This window comes from Camelus bactrianus, chromosome 7 (genome assembly GCF_048773025.1).
Source record: "Camelus bactrianus isolate YW-2024 breed Bactrian camel chromosome 7, ASM4877302v1, whole genome shotgun sequence".
Lineage (NCBI taxonomy): Eukaryota > Metazoa > Chordata > Mammalia > Artiodactyla > Camelidae > Camelus > Camelus bactrianus.
The window spans coordinates 76,263,080-76,290,479 of record NC_133545.1 but is presented as its reverse complement, the minus strand read 5'-3'; the positions used below and the strand labels follow the sequence as shown (position 1 = coordinate 76,290,479).

Genomic DNA, 27,400 nt, shown 5'->3' with positions numbered 1-27,400 from the left:
TTTAAACTATTATATTTAATGTTTTAATGAACACATAATGAGCATAAAATTTCTGGAGCTTTAACTTCTAGATTTCAAATTACTGGATCAACAGATGTTTTAAAAATATATTTTGGAACAATTTCCAAATTGATCTTTGGAAGGTGTTGCTAGCTTATACTTTCACAAATCATGTCATTAAACTCTGTGAGTCCTGGACAGTGCCATTAAAACAAATAAGTCATTATTTAAATCTACATTTGTTGGATTTAAATGAGGTCAGACTTTCTTCCTTTACATTTATTAGCTGTTTCTATTTTTTCATTTGTAAATCCCTAGTATTTTTACTTTGCCTGTTTTTCTATTTGGATGCTTTTCTCCTTTTAAAAAATAAGAGTTCAAGAAACATGTATTCTTGTGACTACTCTGCATTCCAAACCCTCTGCGTACCTGTCATACCTGTTGCCTTCATTTTTAAACCAAATGGAAAAATCAATCTTTGGCAGAAAGGAGTTTTAAGTTTAAAACTTTTCAATGCATATAATGTCTGGTTATCCCTTCTTTTGTGATGTTATAAGCCACTGATGACCATTGCCCACATCCGTTAATTCATTAGGTATTCTAAAATGCAGATACTGTAATTTTATCATTTCTTCTTTATTCATTTCTTGGAATATTTTGTAAAGAGAAGCTTCCCCATTTTACCTATTTGGATACATCAGGTGCAGTTTGTGTAGGAAAGTAAGAATACATTCTTGATTCTTTTAATTTTATTTAGCAGTTTTGAAATAGTTGATTTTACTAGCTTCTTTCAAAATGACTGAAAGAATTACTTACGGATGTAAACATGTTAGTGTATTATTATATTTATTGATGCATAGATTGTTTCATCTATGGTCAGCAGGGGCTACTTCAACATTGCTAATGAGTGGCAAGGCTGAGTCCACTTGTTCTGACCTCCAGCTCTTGCCTTCAAAGATCACATGCATTCTGTGGAATGGAGCTGCGTAGTCTGAGATGCCTAGAAGAGGAGGGAGGCCCACTGAAGTTTTCTGGGGAGTATAGAGATCAGCACAACAAATACTTGATTAACTGTTTCTTCATCATGAGAGGGATCCAGTAGTGACCATGAATAGGTAATTTCAGTTGGATGCTCTGTAGAATATGAAACAGGATGATGTGAATGTACTAGTTTAAGCATCAGTGAACAGAACACTTTTTAGCTGTTACACACCTGCAGTCTGTAAGATAAAAATCTTGCCTTTAGCCCCACACCACAGAGGCATTGAGGGGAGCTGTGTTGCATGAGTTTGTGGGTAGACAAGGAACCATATCCTGAAAGAATAGTTGAAAATGAAGCTCAGAAATATCTGTTTAATGTTTTAAGATGGAATTAAGTTCATTAAGAGTTGGGAGACTAAGTACATCTAATTCCTCTAATCACATGTGATAAAAATAACTCTGGTTAAAATGATCCTACGGTGGAGCCTGCAGGAAAGAAATCCCTTGGCTGTGAAGTAAAAAGTCCAAAATTTCTTTGGTCTTTGAAGAAACAACTCTGGCTTTCTTCCTTGAAGTGATGGTTGTTTTTTTTTACTGTGAGCAGAGAAAGGGCCGCGGTACCACCTTCTTTTGGTACCTAAAATACCTAAAACTTGGACATGTTAACATTTTGGTGGAAGCATTGTTCAGTGAGCTTTTAGAAATCCATACTGTAGTTCACAGTGTGGAACCTGGGTCCATGCTACTTCTAGCAAAGATTTCATTCTCCAGGGTAGAGAGATAACAGTAACATCAGCATCATGGATGTACCTGAAAGAATGAACAAGCGCTCAGTAAATATTTTAATGAAATTACTTTAACCATGCTCAAGTGGATGTTGAAGTTCACCCCTTTAGTCTTTCCCTTTTCACTGTCTTTTTTTTTTTTTTTTTTTTCTGTTCGTACTTTCCCCATGTAAAAGAAAGACAAAAGTCAAGTCTTCTTTCCTTCCTGCCTTACCCTTCGTTGTCTTGGCAAAGATACACAAACCCTGAGATACCTTTTACAGTATTAATGTTTTAGTTCTTAAATTGGGGGTCCACTATTTATGATTGTGCTACTCAACTTGCACATGTATACTTTATGTATTCTTTTGTATACAACAGGTGTTACATATTTTTAAGAGGAGAAGCTCTTTGTTCATATTCTCCACGTTCGTTGCTCGTTTGCTTCTCCTGCCTTCCATTCCAGTTTTTCTCTGTTTGTTCATAGTATGTAGACCTCCTATGTATATTGTCCCTGGTATCAGTCAGAGGCTGTCACAATACTGTGTAATGAAGAGATTAGTAAAGCCAGAAGACCTTCCATTTGCAGACTGAAGATGGTGATAGTCTCTCTTTTGTCTGGAGTAATTGTGAGGCTCATACTGTATGTCCTGTGTAAATGGACCATGGAAATGTAAGGTGCTTTGGTGATCACAGTGGTATAGTGCAGCAAGGCTTTGCTTGTCCAGAGTAATACTTGGAACATCAGTGTTACATTTTCAGTGATTTGAAGCTCTGTGAAATACACTGTGTGCTCCTCTACCCTTTCAGATTTTTCTTTCTGACTCTTGCTTATTTTGGTGGTACTCTGCCTCTGTTGTGCTGTCATTGTGACTGGGTGCAGGCACAGGGAAGAATTTGTTCGCATCCTGAGAACTTGATTCCTTGAGGGTTTGCCTTGTTTTGCTTCCCCCTCTTTTCTGTTTCTGGTTGCTTCTCTTTGAGCTGCCTGACTCCAGTACCCAGTAGCTGGCCTTTGTTATTCTTTTGTTACTTGGAGTACCCTTCCTCTGCCTTTGCTGGCTGAACGGTGTCCCCTGATAGCTTGGCTTTTGATTTGTTTTTATGGTTACTTGAAACAGTTTCTTCTTCCTGTCCCTCCCTCCCCCATCTTTATCTCCCTAACTCTTTTTCTTTTTTTCTCTTTTTCTTTTTCTTTTTGTTTTCTCTTTTACTTTTTCTTTTCCTTTTCCTTTTTCCCTTTTTAACCCCTTATTTTAGCATCACAGCTCATAAAACTTGTCAGTAACTAGAGCAACTCCAGAGCACAAGCAGCCATGGAAATAAAAAAGGCAGAGCTTGTATCTGGGCCGTGCAGTAGTTAGAGCACAGGTTCCCTGTATGGAGTGGTGGCTGCAGCCTAGGGGTAACAGGCTGGATTGAAAAGGAAGTTTGACAACACAGTGGAAGAACATAATGGAGATGAGGTGCAGCAGTGAGGTAAGTCTATGCCATTGGAAGAGATAAAATAGAGCAGCTGTGTAGTCAGTGAGGGTGGGTCCCAGGCCCAGGGAGACACGCACATGGGTGGTCCTTGTAGTGCCAGGGAGCACTGGGGTACATGTGCAGCAGACCTGCTCCTGCAGCACCTGCCTATTGCTGTTTCCTCTAGTTAAAGACAACGAAAGGTAAAGAAAATTGTGTTCACTTAAGAAAACATATCTGTAGGTAACTTACAAAAGAGGAAATGTGGGAAAATATCATTTGACCAGTAGCATTTTGATTTCTCTGTTTTATATGGCACTGTAGCTCCAAAAGAACAGCTTCTTACTTTAAAAAAAAAAACACTTTTTAAAATTGAGATATAATTCACATACCATAAAATGTACCCACTAAAAGTGTATAATATAGTAGTTTTTAGTATCTCACATAGTTTTGCCACCTTCACCATTACCTAATTCCAGAACATTTTCTTCACCCCATAAAGAAACCCAAACCCAAAAGCAGTTGCTCCCCATTCTCTGTCCCCTCAGCTTCTGGCAACTACCAGTCTGCCAGTCTGCTGTCTCTATAGATTTGCCTGATGTGGAAATTTCATACAGTATGTGTCCTTTGTGTCTGACTTCTTTCACTTAGGATAGTGTTTTTAAGTTTTATCCACTTTGTAGCATGTGTTACTACTTCATTCCTTTAAAAATTAAAAAAATATTTTTTGGCAAAATACACATAAAATTTACTATTGTAATAATTTTTAAGTATGCAGGTAAGTACATTCACATTGTTGTGCAACCAGTCTCCAGAACTCTTTTCATCTTGCAAAACTGAAACTCTGCACCCATTACACAATTCCCCATTTCCCTCTCCCCACACTCTGGCAACCACCATTCTACTTTGTCTCTGTTAATAGGACTACTCCAGTTACCTGTTGTAGGTAGAATCACACAGTACTTACTTTTTGTGACTGGCTTATTTCACTTAGTGTAGTGTTCTCAAGGTTCCATGTTGTAGCATGTGTCAGACTTTAGTCCTTTTTATGACTGAGTAATTTTTCATTGTGTGTGTTTGTTTATTCATTTGTTGATGCATATTTGAGTTATTTCCACTTTTTGGCTATTATGAATAGTGCTACTATGAACATTCCTGTACAAGGGTGTGTTTTAGTACCTGTTTTCAGGTCTTTTGGGTATATACCTAGGAGTGAAACTTCTGGGTCATGGGGCAATTCTGTGTTTAACTTTGAGGAATCACTACAGTGTTTTTCACAGCAACTAAACCATTTTACATCCCTACCTGCAATATGTAAGAGTTCTAATTTCTCCACATCTTTTGTAACACCTATTTTCAATATTTTTGATGATAGTTTACTGGCTGTGAAGAAGTATCTTATGGTTTTTATTTGCATTTTCCTAATTACTAATGATGTTAAACATCTTTTCATATGCTCGTTAGCCATTTTTATATATTTTTTGCGGAAATGTCTATTCAAGTCTCTTGCTTGTCTTTTAATTGGGTTATTTGTCTTTTTGTTGAGTTGCAGGAATTCTTTACATACTCTGGATAATAGACCCTTATCAGACATAATATAATTTGCAAGCATTTTCCCCATTCTATATAGTCTTTTCACTTCTTTGATAATGTTCTTTGATGCACAAAATAACTCTTCATTTTTATTGAAGCTTTTAGTCAGCTATAGGAGTTAAGGCCCTCCTAGTGTGGGTTCTCTGATAGAAAAGAATAAGAGTATCTCTCTCTCTGGCCCGTGCTATGTGAAAAGGCTGAAGGAATTGACATAAATATTGTGTATTTGTGGAAAGGTGGGTTTGGCTTGAGACATAATTTAGTTTTTTATGCTCCATTTCACTCCAGAAAAGGTTTGATGAGGCTTATAATGGATGTGACAAAACGGAGAAGTCTAAGCAGATAAAAATAAGGATGGGGGAAAATAAGTAAATTAAAAATTGGGCGGAACAATGTCGTGGGATATTTCTAGATAGAAAGGAAATGCATAACCATTGGTGTAGGATTATGGATGATAGAAAGTTTTCTTCTTTGTATATGATGGTTTCTACTTTTTATTTAACTTACATTACTTTTAGTAGGGAGATTTTACTACACTATTATTCAAATTCTGAATGCATTTGTCAGACTTGCTGCTTCCTTCATACTGATGTATGATCCGTCTTTACAGCTTTGTCTGCTATCTGCGTTTGTGTTCAGTCCATCCCTTTTCCCTGAGCTTCTCCACCCCAATTCCATCCAGGTCGTGGTCCCAGCAGGGCACCTTCCAGCCTCATCTCCCTAGTCTCGCACTTTACATTTCTGTTCTCTCAGTTGCAGTCTGGCCTCTACCTTTTCCTTGCTGTTTGGCTCAGACCTGCTAGGACTCACCTTAAATATCCCCCAGGGGGAAGACTTCCCTGAGTTCTCTGCTGACACAGGAGCCTTTTCTCACTGCTTCGTGACCTCTACCTGCTCTGTCACTGTGCTAACTGCGGTGCTTATGGCATTGTGTCTGTGTGCTTTTCTTCACTGGATGAGGGCATAGACTGAGACTTCTTCATTGTTTGTCCCTGTGCCTAGCAGAGTGTGTGGCACAGGGTTGGTACCATACTTGTCTGTTAAATGAGTAAGTGAGATCTGCACTATCAGGTGCAAAGTGGTGCATGTGGGCTGGATCACATCTGTGAATTTGTTCTTGTGCCTCACAGTGCTTGGAACTATATTTCACATAAAATTCCCTATTTCCATATTATGAAAAAATGAGACACTCTGGCCACCCTGAGTCAGCATTCTTTCACGATGGCTGTTGACTAGACCTGGGTTATGGTTGGTGCCTCTTTTACATGGTTTGCCGTAGTCCCACCCCTCTCATCTTACAGGAGATGTCCCCCTGAGACACTTGGGGTTAGTGGAAGGATGGACTGCATGTCATGCAACCAGATCTCTCCCCATCTGTCTCCAGTTGGCCTTTTGGTAGAGGGTGGACAGCAGACAGTTTGAGGTTTTGGTTTCTGGCACGTTTCTGCAGTTTTTTATTTCTCTGAAACCAATTAAGGATACAGTCAAACTTTCATACATACATATACAACTAAAATGTATACAAAATGCTGATGAGTTGAATTTCCAAGGATATTAGCAGAAATGGCTGTACTAATGGCACAAGCTTGAATAAAATGAAGTGTTTAGTTATTGGGAAAGTTTATCATTCTGAAATTCCTAGATTCCTTTTAAAAATTTTGGCGTATAATCTGTATGTTGATACATGGTTTTTTGATTAAAATAAACTTTTCTTCCCTTCAGCAAATACTTATGGACTTGCCTAGAGAACCCTTTCATTCCTTTATGAAATTAAAAATGGAGTTTTGTTACTTACATTTAGAATTTTAAGGCATTAAATAAATTGTGTTCTTGGTGTGACTGTATTCAAAATTTGTGTGCATTTTTTTTGTGAGACATACGGTCCATAATTCCTGTTATATTTAATAGAGACTGATCCCAGGCCCCAAAGCAAAGTCCTGTGGCTGTAGGAAAGGGGGCAGTGCTGAAGGGCTTGAAGCAAGGCTGTAGGGGGATCTTTTTGCTGGATCTTTTGGCTGCAGTGTGGGTTGAGGGTTAGAGACGCTTGAGACACCAGGGGCAGGGGTTCTGGTGGAGGGCAGACATGGGAAGGGCTCCAACTTTAGAATGAACAGTTAGGGAGAGAGAAAGTCTACCTGCTTATTTTTGATGAAGTCATAGGTCTTCGCAGTACTTAGGTTAATTATGAAACTCCTTTTCAGATAAAAATGAGTGAATATGGCTGACAGGATCTCTTATAAGCTGCCATGCAGATTGAATAAAGGAAAGGGTAAGATAGACTCATAGCTCTCTGTAGGAAAGATGTCTTTTGGTTGAATAAGCAGAAACTCAGGATTACCCCTTTCTGCCCTGCCCTGTGATACATTCATGGTATAGGGGTCAGGTGCTTTAGGCACCATAGACATGGTCCTGCCAATAGGAGGTAGTTCCTGATACCAGCCACCAAACTGAGACTAGCCTGCTAGTTAAAGGGAAGAGACGTTGTCTGGGTTTTATTCCAAGGGAGTCACCACTTCTCTCTGTGCTTCAGTTTCCTCAGCTGTACCTGGGAAGACTAAAAGTATCTACCTCAAAGAGTTGTTGCAAAGACTAAATAAATTACTCTATGCAAAATGTTTACAGAAGTGTCTAGTATTTAGTAAGTACTTGCATTGCTTCTATTACTGCTGTTACTATTTTTATTAATGGAGAAGAGAGATCCCCAAATAAAAATTCTTCAGAGTGAAGTTTCTTTTACATTATGGTAGTTACTGTAAGTGGAAATGTTGTAGAAAGCTTCAAGAACAAAAGAATAAATGCTATTTGGCTTGTATTGTAGCTTTATAGTTGGCCATCAGAATGAAGATTAAAGTCCAGACAATCAGAAGTCTGTATGTGTCCACTGTCTCTTAAGGTATCCCCCCACTCCTCCCTCTCCTGTTGGCTGCCCTTAAATAGAAGTTCTAGTAATACAGTACTTACTATATGAACTGTGTGAACATTTGTACACGTGAAAGTAGCCATCATGCCCCCGGCATGGGGTTTCTAGAGCTCTCCGAGAACAAAATCCTGATTGCTCAGGAGGGGAGATGGGAGAAGGAGGAACAAGTGAAGAGTTCAGATGCCACCTCAGTCTTGTTTCACAGTTGGTTGTTGGTGAAAGGACAGGGCTTGTTTCCAGTGTTTTTATTTTTTTTTTTAATTCTCCTTGGTGCAGAATTAATGTTTTTATGAAAACAGTATATAAACTGTTGTGACCTCCATTCCGTTTTTGTAGATGATGGTTAGGGGTAGTAAAGTATTTTGAATTTTAGGAGCTTTCATTTGAGTCCAGGTAGTTGGCCCATACTGTTAATCACCAATTTCACTTTATTGTTAAATTATTATCATGATTATAAAAAATAAAATATTCTGATTTAAAAATGTATATTCATAGTCCAGTGTAGGACATTTAGAAATGTAGAACAAAGGGAAAAACCCTCATAGTTTTACCACTTACGTAATCACTTTGAATATAAATTCAGCTGAATTCTATATTGCCTCACATTTACTGATACTTACTAAAGACTTCTGCAAGGCACTGTGCTGGGGCATTGTAGAGGTATACCTTTGATTTTTTTTTGCAAGGGGTCTTTTTAAGTGTGAAAGTATAATATAAAAAGTAAGATTTAAATAATACTTTGAAACAACAGGAGAGAATAAAAAATCAGAATGTATCTGTTGCCAGGTGGATGATACTGCCAGCTGGTGCTCTAATAGGGAGGCTTTTCTCACCTGCCTGTCCTTGTGGCTATTTGTTGGAGTCCTAGGTCACCAACTTAACAGGCTAAGTTATAGAGTAAACCACTTACTTATTATACACTGGAAATTGTTTAATTGTATATCCCCTTTTTGGTTTATTATTTGTTTATCCTTTTAAAAAGATCATGGAATTCTTTTAACAATAAGGCTTTCTTGCATGAAGAAAAGCCTCTTTGTATCCACCGTGGCAGATGGAATGGCATTTGTACGTCTAAATTTTTCAGTAGTAAGGCTACTAAACTAGCACTACAATTAATTGCTTTAGTTGATCCCCCCTTTTCTCTATTGGGGAAGTCAAGGTTAAGTCCCTCCAAGATAGTTCATAATCACTTTTACATCATAAAGTCTGACCCTTAAACTAAGACCTCCTTTTGAGCCGAGGCTTTTGTGTTTCCAGGGCATGTTCAGTTGCACCTGCCTGATACTCAGATCTCTCTCTCTCTGCACTAAGCAGAGTTATAAAATAAGAGGGGAAGGATTGTATTCCCTTTTCAGAACTAGGATGGCGTGATTATCTGACACCTGACCACGAATGTGTGTTTGCGTTTCCATAATCCAGTTGTGGATTTGTGTCCAGACATTTCTTTTTTCAGTATTGTAGCCACATCTCCCTCTTTTTAGTATTGTTTTCTTTTACATAAAGGCTCCTGTGATAGTGTTTTAGTTCTAATTCTGAGAAGTTTATGACTTTTGTTCTTCATTTTCTTCTTGAAAGTTATTTTCTGCTTAAGTAGAGATGTGTACAACATTAAGGGAGATTGCAAATGAAGACATTTGTAAATGAGTGTTTTGGTTAAATGCTTTTCCAACTGAAGGTGGCATCTTGCCAACCAGAGGGCGGCAGTTAGCCAGCGTGTGTTTTTACATTTTTTTTTCTTTGTTCAGGCAGAGTAATATCCTGCTACTTTAAGGGTAGAAGACTCTTCTCCTTTTTCCTTCGTAAGATTTTGAAAGAATGTTGTTTGCTTAGTTTAAAAGAGTTGACCGGAGGATGACTGTGGTGTGGTCTCTTTAAGATTAAAAAATTTCTACTTAAACAGTTTGGTTTTAGCAATATGTTCTTTGAAATAATAACTCATAATAGTTAAGACTTGCATTTATGTTTTGAAACTATGGTACTTTTGGTAAAAATATTTAAGGGCACAAAATGAGAGTACAGGGATAAATGACCCTCTAGGGCCTGGTTAACTCCTTTAAAAACCTAAAGCACTGACTGTGTAAAGTGAAAAATGACAATACTAAGACGTAAACTAAAAGAAGTCTAGCAGAATTCTCATTGTTACCTGTGGCTTTAAAAAGTAAAGTATTGGTCTTAGAGAAGTAGTTTTCTGATTTTTTTTTTATATCCTTCTTTTTGAAGGGGAGCAGAGTATATGCCACCCCAAAATACGCCACTTTGGCAAAATGTTTTGAGCTGAAGGCAGTTGGCTCTCTACCCTTTCTGTCTAAAAGCGGTACATAAATTTCCATTTGTAGAAGTGTTTCCTTTTCCCATTCCAACAAGAGAAGAATGAGTCTATCTACATAACAAACCTTACTAAACAGTCTTTATTTACTATATATCCTAGTCACCCTCTCACAACTTGCTCCCCTCCCAGGAACTCCCAAACCCCTTTGCTATTTTTAGCCTCTTCATACTTTATCACCTTTGTTAACATGGTATATAAGCCCTACATTCTGTCCATCTCTTTGAGTTACTCATCAGTGAGTGTTTCTGTGTGTATTCACATTGTATGGGTAAATAAACTTTTTTCTCTTCTTAATCTTTTATCAGTTTGATTTGCAGGTCCCAGTTACTGAACCTAAGAGGGTAGTGGGAGATTTTTTTCCTTGACATGTGCTTCATCTTCTTCCTTTTGGATAATTCAGCACTGACTCTTGTAAATTATACAAAAGACATGTGAAACAATACAAGAATGAGGAAGAGAGCATATTATATCTGGAGGAAACTTTTTGTTTTTAAAAGTTACTTCTCTAAAATAAGCTAAATGTTAATTCCTTCTCATGGTCTTTTATATATTGCTATGATAGAGTAACAGGTAACATGATTCTTGTTAAGTAAACATTGTGTATCCTTTCCACAGCTTTAGAATCCTGGACAATATAGAAATCATTAAAACAGGTACTTGACCTAAAGCATTTTGAATGGTAGTTATTTATTGTCGCAGTGTAGATGCTTCCAGAGTAGAGGCTTGAGTGATAGTTTATATTTTTCAATTAAGTAAGGAATTCTCTTTAGTTATGTGACACTTTGGTTTTAAAACCATAGTCTAGGAAGGCCTTTAGTTTTTCTTTTAGCAAGAAGATGTCCCTAGTCTGAGGAGATCCATAGGCTTCAGATAGCAGTTTCTTGCCCCATAGCAAATTGGGGCAAAGGCAGTCCTGAGGTGTCCAGAGTGGACTTCTGTATATATCATTAGTCTCTGGGTTCCTAGAGTCACAATATTAAAAAAGAAAAAGAACAAATATTTTGATTTTTCAGTTTATCAGTTTTTCTTACCATTAGTCATAGAACTAAGACTTAGAATGTTACCGCATGGGAAGTGAAGGGTGAAGGCAAAACTGAGTCTCAAGTCTTTGAGCAGGACATTTCTGCTTGCTTTAGAATACATACATGCATATCCTGCCTAGTTCCAAAAATAATTTAAGGTGGCATTTCTATGGTTTGAGTAAGACTTATTTATAAATACACTTACCAGTCTCAAGTTGAAGTGAGTCTGGCTTCTAAATGGTGTGTACTTATTCCAACAACGCTGCCATTGTACCTCAAGCTCTTGTTACACCTTTAAGGCTTAAATATGTTCACTGGTCTTAAATCTTTATCCTTTGATGTTAGAATCAATTTTTGGCAACAGCTAGAAGCCACTGAGTGCCAAGCCTGGTGAATAACCTGGGTAGTCAGTCTGGGTTGTTAGAGCTTTTGGCCTATTGTTTTTGACTCATGGGCTGTGAGCCAGAACGGTTTCAGGATGATGAAACCAGTTTCTGAGCCACAGTTAACTCCTTGTTACATCCAGCAAACTTGAACAATGGGCCCAGTTGACTCCTGGTCTTTGTGGGATGTCCCTACGTTAGCAGTGCCATTGAGATCAAATAAACAAGTTAACATTGTCCTCACTTGTGACTTCGATATGGATGTTTTCTTGGGTTTGGACTGGAGCACAGTTTTCCTTTGTACATTTCATGTTTTCAGGTCATAACGAAAATTTTTTATCATTACCTCTACTAATTTTCTCAAAATGTTATTTTTTCTTAGCTGTTCGTGAAAGATCCAAGATAAAGAACAACTTCTAACTTCTGTTTATCACTTAGTGCAAATATTCAGAGCAGTCTTATCTCTGGGGTATATGGAGAAGATTTCACTTAAAAATTTGTGGGGATGAAAAAAGTTGTTGTTCAAAGTGTTGAGATGGGATGAAGCTTAACGTTGAAGGGGTTATGAGAGACTTGAACTTTACTTGAAAGTGTTGGGCTCTCCCATCCAAACCAATAATCAGTCTTAAAAATGGGAAGTGAGACTCTGGGGATGGTGAGAATAGTAACCCCACCTCCATCCACACCCTGCAGAAGAGGGATATTAGAAGGACATCCCATGGCCTGCAGGAGAACTTGTGCCCTCTGGCAGTCAGCCAGAGAGACAGCAGAGGATCTAGGGACTTGCTGAGGATTCTTAAGTTCCATTGGGCATTGGGGAGAGGGCTGGGGAATTAGGGCAGATTAGTGATGCTGGAGGTGATGTGGATAACCCAGACTCAGTGGGCTGAGCAGGGTCTGGGAAGGTGGCAGTTCTAAACAGAATGGGTGCTATTGCTGGTTTGCTTGGTGGTGATGAGATCAAGTGAAGGCCGCCTGGGGAGGCAGGCTTACTGGATGCCCCTGAGTCATCTCTTCTGCTGGGCTGGTGGGGAGTCAGCTGGGGGAAGAGCAAGAGTGACTTCTAGGCCGGGGTTGGTAGCTTACTCTGAGCCACACTAGCCTGAAGGTCTATTTATTTGATAATTTTCTTTGTTTTTTTATAGATGCAGAAACATTACACTGTAGTAGTGATTGGAATTAATTTTGTTGCTTTCTAGTTTAATGGGGTTTTTAGCTTTCTAGTTCCCTGAGATGTCCTGCCCAAAAAGCTAGCATGCAGAAGGGTCTGCCATGAATGCAGAGTGGTCTAGAAGACCCTTCCGCACCCCCACAGCTGTTTCTTGAGCAGGCCTTATTCTTCCACCTCTTTGTGTATTGCTTGTGGTATTTCTTCTTCCTAGAATGTTACTCTCTGCCGGGTGGACTGTAGCTCAGTGTAAATACCACCCCTCCCAGCTGTTAGCTGCTGAGTCCCTTCTGCCTCTGTACTTGGACTTAACTCTGTTTTTATACTGCTCACTATGTATTTTAGTGAACTATGTTGTGCTCTTATTTACTCTTATATCCCTAGGCCAAATACAGGTGCTTAGAAAACATTTGTCAAATAAATACTGTGATAAGGGCCAGAACTTTGAATCAAGCAGTAAAAATTAAAAAAGGAGTTGATACTTCGCACAATGTACAAAAATTAACTCAATGGATTATAGGCTTAAATGTGAAGCTACAAACTACTAGAAGAAAACATTAGGAGAAAATCTTTGTGACTTGAGTTAGTAAAAAATCTCTTAGGTAGGATACCAAAAGTATGATCCATTGAAAAGTATTACTCTTCCAACAGTCTTCTGCTCTTGTAAAAAACCTCTTAAGGTAACAAAAAGAGAAACCACAAATTGATATAAAGTATTTGCAAATCACATATCTGATTAAGGACTTTTATCCAGAATATATAAAGAGCTTTGCAAACTCAGTAATAAGATCCCAATTTGAAAAATGGGCAAAAGACTTGGCATTTCACTAAAGAAGGTAGATAAACAAGCACATAAAAACATGATTTTACTCATGTGAAATGAAAACTTATGTTCATACATAAGTTTTTTATTTGTTATGTTCATACAAAAGCATGCACACAAGTTTTATAACAGCTGTTTTTGTTTTATTTTGTTTTGTTTACAATTGTCAGAAGTGGGAACCATTCAAATTTCTCTCAACTGGTGAATGGATAAACCAACTGTGACACATCCCATGCAATGGAATATTGCTAAGGAGTAAAAATAAATGAACTACTAATACCATTATAACAAATGGATGGATCTAACATGTATTGTGCTAAGTGAAGGAAGCCAGGCTGTATAGTTGGCATTTGTATTGGAAAAGGCAGGATGCTAGGAGCTGGGGGTGGGGGAAGTTGGACGTAGACTGGCCTGGGGAAATTGTTCTGGGCCATGGAACTCTTCTGTATCTTGATTGTGGGGATGGTTATACAACTGTGTGTTTCTCATAGAACACCTGCAGAACTGAACACCGAAGGGTGAATTGTACAGTATGTAAATTATACCTTAATTAAAAATGAAAACATAAGTAATTGATATAGATGCTTTAGCAAAGGTTTTGTTACCTCTGTTAAAGCTTAACAGAACTTTGCAAATTTGGAGTGGTAACAATTCACCAGAATGTGGTGCTCTCTGAAGGCTTTTCAGGTGGATTGTAGCGTGACCTCTGTGTGCCTAATCTTTTACAGAAGTGCAAAACCAGGGAGGCAGGCTGTAGCGTGTTGGCACATCTTATGGATGAGATGGCCCCTGTATCAGTGAAAGCTGGTGCCTTTTGAAAAATTCTCAGATGTTGAATAGGACAGCATTAAGTAAAGTTTATGATTAGGGAAAAGGTGGCAGGACATAAATGTGGGTGCTGTATCCTGCCTTGCATTTCTAGCATTTGTGACCACTATGTGTGGTCTGTGGAGCGCAGGTCTGTGTAACTTCATTTTGTCAGTGTGTTACTGAGCTCCGTGTAAAACTAAAGATGTGTGATTGGCAGTTGGTTTGCTATTTCCAGCAGTGCATATGTTTTTATTTTTTATTTCTAAAGTCGGTTTATTTCACTTTGACAATTTTGTTACACTTGTGAGTTGTTGTTACTGAAGATTGTTTAGACTGTTGTCCAGTGAGTGGGGGAGGGGACTCACTAGGTACTTAGTCTCTACAGTTTTTATTAGTTTATGACACTTGAACCTCGCTGTAAATGTTATTGTGACCCCCCACCCCCACCCCAGTAACTATTAGGAGAAGCAGTATGTAAGTAGTGGCTTCTGGAGCTACATGGCCTGGGTTTGGCTCCCAGCTCTAGTTTGTTTACAAGCTGGGTGACCTTAGGAAAAATTATTTACCTTCTCTATGCCTCTCCTTCCTCATCATTGAACGAGGATTATAATTACAGTACTGACTCCGTGGAGAGTTTATGTGGATGAAATGAGCTAATAAATGAAAAGCCCGCACAACAAGCAGCATGCAGGGAGGTGGGTGTCAGTGTTAGCTGCCTTTATTGTTGTAGTTATTTCTTATTCTGTGTCAGTTGAAATATGTTGAAATATGAGAATGGCTATGATGCTGTTTCTCCTTTGGCTTCCTGAGACTAGTTTTCTTTAGTTCTGCTAAAACCAGTTGATTTAAATCCTATTTTCTTGTCTTGTTTCCTTGTAGTTCCTCTTTCTTATACTTCATTGCATATTTGATTTTCAGTAAATATGCTTGATACCTTTGGAGTCTGCCTCCAATGACTTTTATATAAACCAGTTGGAAATAATTTGTTACATCGTACCCTCTTCTGTGTTCAGAGATACAAAGCTACTTCATTGCCTTAAGAAATTAGACAAAAAAGGCAAAACTAAATCTCTTAAGTTAGAAGACAGGGAATGTGGTTATATGTTGAGATTTAGAAGCCTTTCTAAATTGAGAAGACTGAATACTATAAATCAAAAGAACATCAACTGGTTTGTGTCTCTGTGCTGTGTTACCTTTGTAAAAACGTGTCTTTTATACAGAGAAGTGCTTATTCTCAGCACAAAGCTTACTGTGTTTGTCAGAGTATTTTGAAGATGTTTGTTAAAAAGCACTTGTGGAATGGCTTGTGGAAATGGCTGTGAGGTTTCACAGAGTATTCTTGTCCTCTTCAGATCCGTTCTTTAGTAGGAGAAAATAAGACTTTTAAGCTTGATGGTAGCAAACCCGTTTGCTAGTCTTTTCTCCTTGTAGGGTTAAATTGGGTAGTGTTCACTGGAGGTGCTTAAACTGCTAGCAAATCAGTTCATGGTTTTTATGTCCCCTATACTGAGGATTTGAGGTAACCTTTGCAGCCTTTCTTACTGCATGAGTAAGGCACCTTCACTGTGGAACCTGGACCATAACTCCCCATTTCCCCTTCCCAGTGTCTGGTAACCTTTGTTGTAATTTCTGTCTCTCCTGATTTGCTTTTTCTAGGTACTTCATGTAAGTGGGATTGTACAGTATTTGTCCTTCAGTGTCTGGCTTTGCTTAGCATGTTTGGAAGATTCATCCATGTTATAGCATGTCAAAATTGTGGGTTTTTTAAATAGCTGAATAATATTCCATAAATACAATGATTAATATATTTAACCCAACATATCCAAAATAGTATCATTATGAAATAATCTGTTCTACTGCTAAGCACATCTGTTCAGACTTGCTACATTTCAGGTGCTCAGTAGCTTGCTGTGGCTAGTGACTGCTGTACTGGACAGTGTGGGTCTAGGAAAGGGAAAGGTTACTTGATTATTAAGCAGCACAAACTCTATAAAGAAAAATATTTGCTGAAAGGCAGTATTAGAGAAGATTGTAGTCATCAGCCATAGAAAAAAGAAAGATTTGAAAAAATGATGAAGATCCAGGCATAGCTTTTCCTTTGTGTCAGACTTCACACACCATAGGAGCCTTTAGAGGAAGAAATATTTCACTGTGAATTTTTTTTCACCAGAATCTCTGGTGAGAAGACCTAAGGAACTCTTGATGATTTTTTAAAAAATTTGACTCACAATGTCTTAAATACAGTAACGGGAAACATTAGGTAATTAACATTTTGAGTAGAAAAATTTGAGTAATGATTAGAACTGGAACAGAAATTTGCAGTGGGTGCTGTAGGGCTTGATGTAATTCCTGCCTCAGGAATTTGGATTTCTGAAACTAATATCAGGTCAGTTTGGGAGGGCCAGTGATACCATTGTAACTAATAATAGCATTGACTTCAGAGTTTGATAGACCTGGGGCCAAGTTCGGTGTCTACCACTTAATAGTTGGATGACTTCAGACATGTCACTTTACATTTTAGGCTTTCACCCTCCTTTACTCATCTGTAAAATAGAGATGATATTTATGTGTACGTTGTTTTTATGAAGATAAAGATATGTAAACCCTTGCCATATCCAAGGGTTATTGTTGTCATTGTGATACAAAGCAAAGGTCATTATTGCCACTAGAATATGGAGAAGCCTGGCATACTTTCATATTCTGTGTGCAAGCTGCAGCTACAGAGCTAACTGCTTGGAAAAGAATGGAGCAGATGCTCAACCAGAAGCAGATGTACTGTGGCAGTGGGACCCTCGAAAAGAGGCAGGACTGGGACTCTGAGCCTTGATGTGGGATTCAAACATTCAATTGTTTAGTTTAAGGAAAACTTTAGGTACAGTGTGGGAAACTACCAACTGCTGGCTTTCTCAGCAGGTTAGAATGAGCCAGCACAATTAGTGTACACATACAGTGACAGGTGGCTGACTGTAAGGGACAGCGCAGGAAAGCAGTAACAAGTAAAAAGTGCCGTCCTAAAGGTCTGGAGCCCTGGGTGCAAAAGCAGACCTTCAGTACGCTTCAGAGGCCCTGAGGAGGAGTGCCTGTGATGAAAGGCTGTGAGGTAGCCGAGAAACTTTGTTATTCTCAGCATGAATGTTTCAATCCAGAATGGTTTAAATGAGGTAGGTAATCTTTAAACTATGAGAACACATGGCTCTTGAGAACCACTCAGGCCTTGAAGCCCTGCTAGCTCTGTATTTCAGAGGCAGGAATATGAGAATATGCTGTGAGAGCAGGGGAAAAACTCACAGGGGACTGGGAAGTCATTCTGGGATGAGCAGTGTTCCCAGTTTTGCCCTGGCACATCTTTCAGTTATTTTTCTGGTTAGAACACTTTTTGAATTTATGACACCTTGTACATGAAATATGAATGTAAATTTAGAGACCAGTAAATCAGGCACCTGAATACCCACCCTGTAACTCAGGAAATAGAATGCTGTCAGTCTAAGTAATACCCCCACCTCCACATCTTGTAGTCTCAGTCCAGGTTTCAAGCAGAGTTAAACTTTAGGAGAAGTTGGGTATTTCAGATGAGTTAAAATGACACTGGTTAGTGTATTTTAGTATAAATTGAAGAACCATTTTGTTATTAAAATGGATGATTATGTGACTGGAAGAAAGTTATTAAAAAGCAAGACTAGAATTCTTAAAGCCCTATTCATGAGCCATTTTACACTTACCTTTTTGTTGCTCTGTGTGGTGCTTTTGTGGGACATGCTTCTTGTTCTGCAGTTGCCCTGGCACCTGACTCTAGTTTCTTGAGCACATGCCTTCATCCTCTGCACGGTCTGACAAAAGAACCCTAATAATTCAGATAGCTCTTCTTAACAAATTTTTATCTTTATATTTTTTTAATTGAAGTGTACTCAGTTTACAATGTTGTGTCAATTTCTGGTGTACAGCATAATAGTTAAGTCATATATATACACACACACACATACATATATTTGTTTTCATAATAGGTTATTATGGGATTTTGAATATACTTCCCTGTGCTATGCAGTATACAGTTGTTTATCTGTTTTATATATAGTAGTTAGTATCTGCAAATCTCAAACTCACAGTTTATCCCTTTCCACTTCCTTACTCCCTGGTAGCCGTAACTTTTGTTTTCTGTGAGTCTGTTCCTGTTTTGTAAGTTCATTTGTCTTTTTATAGATTCCACATATAAGTGATATCATATGGTATTTTTCTTTCTCATTCTGACTTACTTCACTTAGAATGATGATCTCCAAGTCCATCCATGTTGCTGCAAATGGCATTATTTTATTATTTTTATGGCTGAGTAGTATTCCATTGTATAAATATACCACAACTTCTTTATCCATTCATCTGTTGATGGACATTTAGGTTGTTTCCATATCTAGTTTTTATCTTTAACTGCAATCTGTGGGATGCTCTTCTACAGTAGTAGCATATCTTTCATAAGCACACTCCAATCCAGTAGTTGAGACTTGCTCATTTTGGGGCTGCTAAGTTAATGCTTATATTTTTAGATATGTAACAACCTAAGGAACAGTTTAGTTCAGCAACTTATTTCAGCAGTTTGATTTTAAGAGTCTGTTCTTGATGGATTTAGAAAGAAGAGAATGAATTTGTAAAGCTAGTTTTAAATGCTGGTTGTACAACCTCCAGGCGACTCCCATTCTTATGATAAAACAGTGTCAGAATAATTCAGGTGTTCTTTTTTTCCGTTTCAATATAACACTCTCAGAATTCCAACAGAACATTGCTTTGACCTTGATTAAACTGTGAATTTTATTTAAAAGTGAAAATTGGCATTTTGGAAGCTATTTATAATGGTGTGATGGCAGAGTGTCCATTTGAAAGCAGTGTAACCACAAAAGGGATTTATTTTAAATGATGTATCCTTTGGTAACACCTAAATTTATTTAAGGAAATTGTTTTTAATTGCATAAGTAATAACCTCTTAAAAAAAATACAAGTACAGGTGATGGTAAAATCCCCCCTGACCACTATTCCTCATTACATGTCCCGTCTTTAGAATTGAGGAAGGCCTTTTTGTAATCATTTTGGCATATATTCTTCCTCAACTTTATTTTTTAATTGCATACACACACACACCCCCCTAATGTCTGTAGCAAAAGTAGTATCATACTGTGTGTATTCTGCAAGCTGCAGTTTTCTTAGTTTTTGAAGAACATTCAGTGTATGTAGGTCTACCCCATTGTTTTCAATTTCAATGATGTGTATTATGAATGTACCCTAGTTCATTTAACAATTGGGTTATTATCCATAACTTGCTGTTGAATACAGCATTATGATAAGCATGTCTTTTGTTTGATTCTCCCAGGACACATGTGAATGTTTTTCTAGCTTAGATTTGGAAGAAGTGGAATTGCCTGTTTATAAAGGTCTAGTATTCCCTACATGGAAGTTAATAAATAGAATATTCTTTGACTAATTGACTAATTAATTGTGCTGGTAAATGAATTGTGCATTTGTAATGCCATTTTAGTAAGATAGGGAGGACTGGGGCCAAGTGTGAAACTAGTGATTCTCAACACTGGTTGTGCATCAGAATTACCTCTGGGACTTTTAAGGCATTGTCACCCCAAGAGAGTAAGTTAATAGGTCTGAAGATCAGTACAGATGGACTTTGGCATGGTGAGGAAAATTAAACACAAGAGATACATCCTGAGACTTTTCTTAGAATGCCCAAATTACCGAGCCTCCAATCTAGTACCTAACCCCTAAAACGCAATCAAATGTAGCAGAAAAATGTGATTTTCTTTAGACTCTTAATGTTAGTTAATGACTTTTTATCCCTCCAAGCACTTAATAAGGTGTATGAGTGTAAGATAGAGGGAAAGAAAAAAGATTAATTTTAGGGGGAAGGGACAGTAAGATTATAAACATGAAGTCTGAAGGACTAAATTTGTAGGATTGTGTTAAAGGTTTTATAAATATTGTTAATAAAAATGAGTGTTTAGGTCTTTTCATAATGGAAAAATTGGAGGGCATCTTAAATCAGACATGCGTTGAGCATAGCAGTTGAGAGCCCAAACCCTATACATAGGCCACCTGGGTCTAGATCCCTCTACTAGTTCACATATTAGCTCTGTGAACCTTGGCAAGTTACTTGGCCTTTCTATACCTCAGTTTCCCTTTCTGTAAAATGGGGATAGTGACACTTTATTTTTATAGAGCTATAGGAATATTAAAGAATGATTATATATAAAGCAAGCAGGAGAGTACCTGACACATAATAATTGGTATGAAGTGTTGGCTGTTGTTATTGTTGTTTTTCATTACAAATACGATTATTATTAATCCTCATGTCTTAACCTTCAGGCATTATTGTTCTCAGTGACCGGAAAACAGCAACTCAATACATGGCTAAAGATGATGAGGATGAAGAACTGTACTCTGGAGTACTGATTCAAAGTCCCTTTGGTTTAGCAAAGCTAAGATTTTTTTGTGTGCTTGATATGTTTAAGGCCCTGTAAATTGTTCCTTGCATATTGAAATGGAGAACTAGTTCAGATTTCCTGTTCATGTAATTGGTAGGAAATCCCACAGACAGCAGGACAAGGATAGAGTCTGTTTTGTTAAAGTGTTTATGGTGCTTCCTAACATTTTGTAAAGCAACAGAACTTGAAAGTAAACTTACTATTGCTTGCTGCTGTTAAAGGTTTTTATAGAAATTAGGGAATGACTGACTTATGCTGATGCCTGAGGTGAGAATTTTAAGATTTACAAATGAGAGAAGAAGTGATAATTGGCAAAGTTCCTGAAGGGTGCCATGTGGGCGTACAGACACAAAATGAATTGTGGCGAATTGACAAATCTTATGAATAGCTCCATGAAGTTTAATGTTTTCCCTCCACATGGCATAGATTTTAAAACTTTGCTTTTCAGTCTCATTCACATATAGGATGCCTTATTTTCGTTTTGTCTCTATAGTTGGTTATATTTCTACCCTACATTTAGCCAGGACTTCTTTGTATAGCATGTAAGATGCTCTCAGAGCTGGGCCCTGCCAGATTCTCTGACCTCATTTCCTACCAGTACCTACTTCACTTCTGCCAGTCACCAAAACAACTTAGATGGCCCACGTGGTGGTGTCCTCTCTAGCTTTGCTTATGCCATTTTCCTGTTTGGAGTCGGCTTTTCTTTACCTGGTAACCAGCCTGAAAGCCTTCTCTGGCTAGTCCTTTCCCCAGACAGACTGTTCTTTCCTTCTTGCAGGCTGTGCAGCGCAGCTGTGGGGCTGAACTGTCCAGGCTTTCATCCTGGCTCAGCCACGTACTAGCTCTGGGACCTTAGAAACACACACACACACACACACACACACACACACACACACACACACACACACACACACACACACACACACAGAGATAAAACTCACACAAATAACCTTTTTAACCATTTTAAAGTGTACAACTCAGTGGCTTTTAGCATATTTATAATGTTGTAAGAAGCTTTGGGAAAAAAGCAAACATAAAACTCACATAAGTCACCTTTTTAACTATTTTGAAGTGTACGACTCAGTGGCTTTTAGCATATTTGTAATGTAAAAATGTTACGTTTTTGTAATGTTTTGTAACGTTGCCTAATTCCAGAACATTTTCATCATCCTGAAAAGAAAACTGTGTTAGCAGGCACTCCCTAGTCTCCTGCTCCAGACCCCTAGAGCTACTTTCTGTCTCTATAGATCTCCCTGTTCTGGGCATTTTGTATAAATGGAATCACCCGTGTTTGTGTCAGACTTGTTTCATTCTCTGTAATGTTTTCGGGATTCATCCACTTGGTAGTGTGTATCAGTACCTCATTCCCTTTATGTATGGATATACGAGTGCCACATTTTGTTTATTCATCAGTTAATGGACATAAGATTGTTTCCCCTTTTTTTGTTATTATGACTAACACTATTATGAACATTTGTGTACAAGTTTTTGTGTAAATGACATGAACATGTTTTCAGTTCTCTTGGGTTTATACCGAGGAATGGAATTGTTGGGTCACATGATAACCGTTTGTTTAACTTGTTAGAAGAGGGACTGCCAGGTGGTTTTTCAAAGCGAAGTTGCCATTTTGCATTCCTACCAGCAACACATGAAGGTTCCAGTTTCTCCATATCCTTGCTAACACGTGTTACTGTCCTTTTGATTATAGTTATTCTGATGGGTATAGGGTGGTATTTCATTGTTGTTTTGATTTACGTTTCTCTAATGACAAGTGATGTTGAGCATCTTTTCATGTGCTTATTGGCCATTTGTATTTATTTTTTCGAGAAATGTCTATTTAAATCCTTGGCCCAATTTTTAATTGGGTTGTTAGTTTTTTAAAATTGTTCAGTTGTAAGAGTTGTTATATATTCTGGATGCAAGTTCCGGATATTGATGGGTGAATATATACTCCCGTTCTGTGATTATCCTTTTGTTTTCTTGATAGTATCCTTGGATGCACAAAAGTTTTTAATTCTTATGATGTTCAGTTTATCTATTTATTCTTTTGTTTTTTGTCCTTTCAGCATCATATTTAAGAAACTCTAGCCTAATCCAAAATCAAGATTTACACCTGTATTTCCTTTTAGAAGTTTTATAATTTGAACCTTTATATTTAGGTCTTTGATCCAATCTGAATTAGTGTTTTGTATATGGAGTCCATCAGGAGTCCAACTTCACTCTGCGAATGGCTATCCAGCTGTCTAGGGCTGTCTTTTTGTTGTTGTTTTAATTTTTTAATTGAAGTGTAGTTGATTTACAGTGTTAGTTTCAGGTGTACAGCCCAGTGATTTAGTTATAGATGTATATTTTTCCTTTTCACATTCTTTTCCGCTATATGCTGTCACAAGGAATTAAATTTTGTTCCCTGTGCTGTACAGTGGGTCCTTGTTTATTTCTACATGTAGTAACATGTAGTACCGTCTTCTGAAGAGACTGTTCTTTTCTCATCAAACGGCCTTGACACTCTTGTAGAAAATTAGTTGACTGTAATGTGAGGGTTTATTTCTGGACTTTAATTCTATTGCATTGATCAGTATGTCTTTCTTTATGCCAGTTCCCTACTATTTTGATTACTATAGCCTTGTAATAAGTTTTGAAATCAATGTATGAGCCTTTCAGTGTTGTTCTTTTTTCAAGATTGTTTTGGCTATTCAGGGTCCCTTACATTTGCATAGGAATTTTAGGGTCAGCTTGTCCATTTCTTCAAAAAAGATAGTTGGAATTTTGATAGGGACTGTATGAATCTGTAGATCAATTTGAGGAGTGTTGTCGCCTTAACAATAGTAAATCTTCCAATCTATGACTGTAGGATTTATTTCAGTCTTTACTTTCATTCAATGGTGTTTTGTAGTTTTCCAGTTTAAAAGTCCCTCATCTTGGTTAAATTTATTTCTAAGTCTTTTTTTGTTTGTTTGTTTGTTTTTGTTTTTGTTTTTGTTTTGTTTTGCTTTTGATGCTATTATAAATGAAATTGTTTATTAGCTCTAGACTCTTGAGCAAATTTCTTAAACTTTCAAAGCTTCAGTTTCTGCATATAAAAGGGACATATTGAGTATTTACCTTCTCCATTTGTGAAGATTTAAATGAGTTCATTCACAAAACGGGATTAAGTAAGCTTGTTGGTTCAAGCTAAATGTTAAATATTAAACTGTGAACTCTCTGAGGGAAGGAATTTTCCCTTACATATTTTTGTGACATATTTTCTCTTCCCCCTGCTCAGGTAGCACCTAGCTCTGTACCTGTTGATGCTGAAGGAATGCAGAAGGGTGGAAAAATTGGACTATTATCACATCAACTTAAGTTCCTAAGTATGAAAGTTAACGTTGGTTGGGAGTTATGGACACTGATTCCGCCTTACACCTGCATATTTTGATATGGCTTATTTTCTTATATGTATAAATAAGCCTTGCACAATAATTTTGTCACTTCTTAAGATAGTGGTTTCTTTTTAAGATGGTTGAGTGGGCCTTGGCTTACCAAAGGAGATGTAAAGCAGGCATTCATCGCCTTGGTGAACTCACAGTCCTCTATGTCCCAAAATTGTATGTGAAATTAAAATGTCTTAATTTTAGGATGTTGTACATCATAATTTTAGAGAACTAAGTAGTTTCAGTTGTGTATTTATATCTAGTATGAAAAGCTATCTTTAAGTTAGGATTATAAAAATGCTTCCTTTTTCTGAATATGATTCTATGGTATAATTTCTAAAATTCACATATATCAGTAAAATATACAAGTGATAGTTAACTTGTAAGTGTAAAATAGGGAAGGCTTTAATTCTTGGCCTCATGGTGCCTAGAGCACTGGCTCTCACCCCTGGTTTAACAGCGCACTTATGTAAGCACTGTGTCACTTCTTTTCTCCCCGGCAGAGCAGGGTAGGAGTGCCTTTGTTCTGTTTAGTGGCTAGATTAACTATTAATGATACTGTGCTGTGGTGAGAAACCTGTAGATGGTTTTCAGGGATTAGTTTCATTACATTTAATTGCTAATAAAGGGCATTGGTGGTGAAGCTAATAGAATTAAGAATTTAAACATTCATCTTTTCACACTTCAGTGTAGTTTTGTATTCGCTCCTAAAATTCCTCAACATAAAAATAACAAAACAATGGTAACAAATACCATGTGATGAACTTGAAATTTTATGGTGCTCCATACAGTGTTGGGAATGGTAGATCTGGGTCTGGGCCTGGTGAGACACAGCCATTGCAGTGGTCTCTCTCTGCCTTTTTGCTTGATGGCTTCCAGGGGTGGATGAGGATGAGAATCCCAGTTTGAGGAGATTGACCTACTTTTCTTGCTTGAATTTGGAAATCCATAACAAATCTTTCCTTTTAAACTAGTATTTCTTTGGGGTTATAAATTGCACTTGGAATAATAATTCTAAAAGTGACAGAAGGAAAAACATTTTCTCTAGTAAATGGGTAAGTCCTCTAGCTTCTGATAAGTGGCAGCAGAAGCTACCTTGAAAGTTCTAAACCAGAAACCTAACCACCCTGAGATCACTTCCTTCTCCTCTTCTAATCTTCCCCGACCCCAACCTGGCTCACCTCCCACCCCTACCCCAGTGTAGAGGTTGGTATGAACACATTGTGGTTGGTTGGCATTGTGCCATATTCAGGAACATAAGTAATCCTGTTTTGGAATTATTGCAGAAGGAAATTTGATACTGGAAAAAGACTACTTTAAGTAAAGTAAAGGAAGGGGGGTGAAATTGAAACTTTATCTTAAAAAATGAAATCAGATTCTAGAAGTCAGTTTATTTTATTTAGCAATGTTCAGGTTATAATTGAAAAATACGCACTAAATTTTAGAATGAACAAAGAATGCATCAAGTGTTGATTGTTTCTGGCATACATTTTCATATAATGTTTTATCTACAGTCAGCTGTTCCTATCTATGGGTCCCTCATCTAGGAGTACTGAGGGCTGACTGAACTGTGCTATTTTGTATAAGGGACTAGAGCGTCCGTGGATTTTGTTATCAGTGGGAGGTGGAGTGAGTGGGTGTTGTGTCCTGGAACCAGTCCCCTCTTGGATAATGGGATGACTGTATTAATATGATTGGATGTCTTTTAAGTAGTAATACAAATGTAATGGAGGACATTTTTGCAGACTAGTTAAGAATGTTAATCATTTTTCTCCCTGATAGTCTCTCATAGTCAAATAATTATCATTCTTGAGATGCTCCACCTATTACTTTCCTTGCTGATTTTTCTCATAAATTACTAACTTCCTAACTCCTTCTATATCCTCATTTGCCAGTTGGTTTGCCTGGGATTCTAACATTTCTTTAGTATCCTCCATCTGCTTTGTCCAAAGTTGCATTTTTTGTTGCATATTTTCAGGGTTCACTTTGCTCTGGACTTGCACTTTATTTGAATTGTTGGACTACTTACAGATAAAGAAGGTATCTGTTGGGTGGTGATATGGTCTGGTGATAATCAGGGCCAGTTGTTTGGTCAATTCATAAATGATTATTTTTGTTTGAACAATTTTTGCTTTTCTGTCCATTCTCATCACAAAGAAGACTGGAATAACGAATATTGGAATAACAAGGACTCCTTTTTAGGCTAGACCGAACTTCAGGGTATAGGACAGTTAATCATTGACCTTCCTAGATGTCTCAGAGAACTTGCTTTACTCCTGCCCCTTTATGAAGGGTCTGTGGTGTGTCAGTCTCTTGAATTTTGAGTCAGGACCTCAGTACTTGGTCCCACATGGTAATACCAGGGATTGACACCTGAGCCAGAAGTGTCTGCAGGCCCTCTTGGGTGTTTAAACAGGAGCCCCTTAAAGATACTTACTTAAGCTGGTGACGCCGTAAGCATGCATCTCAAGGCAGTAGAATCTGTGAACATGTGAATTAAAGAGGAGAAGCAGTTAATTGGTAATAATGGGAGAAATGGAATTAGGGTCAGAGGTGCTGACCACCAGAATGGGGGTGCATTTTGCTGGAGAATGGCCCCTCTGAGCACTTGGTGATGTAACCTGGTTTCAAGAGCTGCTTGTCCTCTGAACAAGATTCTGGTTCTGATACCTGCTGAGTCCTTTTTCCACTTTCTTAATTTCTAGATGTATTCTTGCTGTATTATGTCATCTGAAGTAACCTGAGCACACCTGTTTCTTGTAGCCTGAAATCACATCTTGTTTTGGCAAGAGAGAGGACACTCCTGGAGGTGTCCCAGGAGTCTTCAAACTTATGTTATTGAGTGGAAAATGAAAGATTAGACATAGCAGGCCCTTAACTGAAGAGTTGAACTATTTATCTTTACAGGGAATCTGAGTGTCTTTTAAAGCGTGAGTATGCCAATAAAAGGATATCATGAAGAAGGTCTATAGGTTGGAGTGGGGGAATCGCAGTGAATTAGTTTTTCTTTTTGGGTATACAAAGTCATGAATAAGAAGAATATGGTATCACAGACCAACAAGTTGTTTTAGTCAAAAAAGTTGACTAATAGTGATGATTTTAATTGATTGGAGATATGAGAAAGTAGCATTTAAGAAGCTGACTCAAAAGAAGACTGAAGGGAACTATATTCAATACCGTGTAATAGCCTATAATGAAAAAGAATAGGAATGTATATCTGAATCACTATGCTATACACCAGAAATTAACACAACATTGTA

General features: G+C 37.7%; 1 protein-coding gene and 1 long non-coding RNA gene across 9 annotated transcripts in view; one reads left to right on the top strand and one right to left on the bottom strand.

The window, feature by feature from the left end:
• The window catches only part of SRPK2 (SRSF protein kinase 2), a 204,352-nt gene that overhangs the window by 48,036 nt on the left and 128,916 nt on the right, over nt 1-27,400 (top strand). The gene's annotated exons all lie outside the window — the stretch shown is intronic.
• LOC141578262 (uncharacterized) lies at nt 825-26,729 on the bottom strand. The gene is made up of 3 exons (XR_012508404.1): nt 26,578-26,729; nt 17,977-18,084; nt 825-1,791 (listed from the first exon to the last, which is right to left on the bottom strand). It is a non-coding gene; the product is annotated as an uncharacterized LOC141578262 (long non-coding RNA).